This window comes from Ailuropoda melanoleuca, chromosome 13, assembly GCF_002007445.2.
Source record: "Ailuropoda melanoleuca isolate Jingjing chromosome 13, ASM200744v2, whole genome shotgun sequence".
Classification (NCBI taxonomy): Eukaryota; Metazoa; Chordata; class Mammalia; order Carnivora; family Ursidae; genus Ailuropoda; species Ailuropoda melanoleuca.
The window spans coordinates 23,353,491-23,356,769 of record NC_048230.1 but is presented as its reverse complement, the minus strand read 5'-3'; positions in this window follow the sequence as shown (position 1 = coordinate 23,356,769).

Genomic DNA, 3,279 nt, shown 5'->3' with positions numbered 1-3,279 from the left:
GGTGGGGAATCTCTGGCGGGTAACTGCCCTGCAGCTTAACGGGCAGGGCCTGGAAAAAGAGGGGCAGGAACAGGGACCCCTCCGGCTGCTGCGGCCCAAGAGCCCAAGAGAACCCACATCATCCAGGACCCTGGAGAGGAACAGCACGGACTCTAGCCCCCCACTAGGCGCGTGAGGTAGCGGCGAGCAGTACTTAGTGTTAGGTGTCTTGCTCCGCGTCCTACAACTAGTAAGATGCAGGGTCAGGACCGGAATCCAGCTCGGCCTCACCCCAAACCCAGTGCTTTCCCCCCAAACCAAGGAGGGTCTGAAAACCCCGTGTCAGCCTTCCCCTAAAGGCCAGTAACCGCTCTAGAGACAGAGGCAGAGGCAGAGGAGGGCTCACTGTTGGGGAGGAATGTGCCCTCCACGGGCCGCCCACTCCTGCCCGCCGCCGAGCAGCCCTTCAGACCCTCCGCCAGACCTCATACCTACGTTCTTTTTAAAATGGGGCAGGTCTTGCCTTCTCTCTTGCATCCTATTCCCAGAAAGCTGGGAAAGTGGCCAAAACCCCCTGCATCTTCTAGAATCACCCCATTCACTGACAGTTCAAGATCAAGTAACAAATGGGACCATCAGCTGCATGCCGGGAATTACGCCAGGCCCTCCATTCACCCTTCAAATGTCTGCTTGACCTCCCTGGGCCTGAGGCTCAGCATTCGGTGGGAGAGCCAGCCAACACACAACCGGAGCACCTGAGCAGCGTCGTGACTGATGATGAACCCCAGGGACGCAGGTTGTGACTGTCATGTGGGCCCCTCAGAGAGGGTGACCAGTCCTGAGGTCACATTCGAGTGGCCACGTGGCGGCTGGTGGCTGAGTGTAGCAGGCAGAAGGCCCTGAGGTGGGTTCTGGAAGATGGATGAAATCCACACAGAGCGAGGGGGGAAGGGGTGCGGGCCACGAGGCCAGCGGGGCGGGCAGAAGCCCCGTCATAGGAGCCCATCTGGCGGGCTGTGGTAAGGAAGGCGGATTTCTTCTCGGAGCCGTGGAAGCCGATCGGAGGCCTTTAAGAGAGTGACGTGACCGGATGCTATTTCAGAAGTGACCTCGGGCTGCACTGCGGAGAAAAGATGGGGGGTGAGGGGCAGGAGTGAGGGCAGGGCCGTCAGTCAGAGGCAGGTGCAGGTGATACCGGCCTGGACTCACGCAAGCTGACCATCCTCTGGCTGAGGGAGGGGAAACTGAGTCTCAGCGCCTTTGTGGGTCTGAGCTGACGGAGCCAGAATTCAAACCCAAGACTTACCCCTTCCAAAAGCCACGCTTTCTTAGTGCTTTATGATACTCTTCACTTCCACTAAGTGTCTCTTGAACCCTGGCGACGTGGCCTGTGGGGATCATCAGCTCCCTTTCACTGATGGGGCACACCGACTGGGCCAAGCAAGGGTTTGACTGGCTGGCCTCAGAGTCCGATCCTCACTGGGAAGAGGGAAGAGACTGCTTCACCCACAGAAACCTGGGGAAGCCCTTGTCTTCTCCCTCACTGTCTGCACATCTCTGAGCCCCCAGGCATTTTCTTCCTCTCTGATCTCTGAGTGGCTTAAGCATTCCAGAGTTCACGACTCTTGGTGCGGGGCCTTGGGCTCAAGGCCACCATGCCCATTGGTGGACGACAGGCTCCCTTGACACCCACTGACTCGGACTGATGGACAGTACACATAATGACACCTGGCGGGAAGCTCCATCCCATATCCCCCTGCTCACCATCCCAGAAATTTAACTGAAAATCCCCAGATTTTCTCTGCTTTAGCTCAGGCCGCTATCATGGTGGTCCTACCTGCCCAGGCCAGAACGGCAAGGAAAAAATCCCCATTCCTCTTAGTTCAACTCGAATAGATGGGGGAGTTTTCTCAAAGAAATGTTTTTCACATGGGGCGCTTGTCTGGCTGTCGGTAGAGCATGTGACTCTTGATCTCGGGGTTGTAAGTTTGAGCCCCACATTGAGTACAGAGATTATTTAAAAGTAAAATCTTAAAAAAAAAAAAAGAGACATGCTTCTCATGAAAGAAAAGTCTATCCTTATGCCAGCACCGCTCTATTTTGACTGGTAGTTAAGTTTTAAACCTGGGAGCTTGCAATTCTGTCTTCTTCTTCAAAACTGTTTGGCTGTTCTGGGTTCCTTGCGTTTCCATAGGAATTTTTAGATAAGCTTGTCAATTTTGCCAAAAAGACAAAAAATCAGATTTTAATAGAAATCGTGTTGAGGGGCTTCTGGGTGGCTTAGTCCTTAAGCGTCTGCTTTGTCGTTAAGCGTCTGCTTTCGGCTCAGGGCGTGATCCCAGCATTCCAGGATCGAGCCCCGCATCAGGCTCCTTGCTCCACTGGGAGCCTGCTTCTTCCTCTCCCACTCCCCCTGCTTATGTTCCCTATCTCGCTGGCTGTCTCTCTCTCTGTCAAATAAATAAATACAATCTTAAAAAAAAAAAACCACACAATAGAGTTTGGATTTGGGGCACCTGGGTGGTTCATTCAGAAGACGAAGAATGTGCAACTCTTGATCTCAGGGTCATGAGTTTGAGCCCCACGTTGGGTGTAGTGATTACATAAAAAATAAATAAACCTAAAAAAATAAACAATATAGTTTGGATAAATACTAAGTTAATTTTAATAGTATATAACAACTTTGCTTCAGTCTAGCTCCAGTCCCTCCCTACACCTTTGTACAGTTGTCGTCATATAGATCTCCTCTGTACAGGTTATGAGCCTGCCGACACAGTTTTGTAATTATTGTTTTTATGCAGTTTCCTTTTATATATTTTCTAAGTAATGGGCTTGAAATTTCATTTTATTTTAAAGTAGGCTCCGTGCCCAACAGGCGGCTTGAACTTATGACCCCAAGATCAAGAGTAGGACAGTTTGCTGACTGAGCCAGCCAGGAGCCCCTATGCAGTTGCATTTGAAGACCAAAAAAAAAAAAAAAGAGTTAAAGACAAAAAAGAAAAGCATTACAAATAAAAATGTTTATACTGTCTTTCATACTATCTATGACGTTACCCTTGCTGACGCTCTTCATTTCTTTGTGTGCATTCGAGTACCATTGAGTGTACTTTCATTTCAGCTCCTGGGGCTCCTGAAGCATTTCTCACAGGGGAAGTCTGCTAATGACCAATCGCCATGCCTTCCTGGAGGCATTCCCTTTGTTTTTGGGGAGCAAAGGGGTTTGACCCTTTCTCACCCAAAGTCTCCTACAGCCTGGAGATAGTGGCCCAATGGGCAGGTAACCTTAGCCTTCTGTCCTTT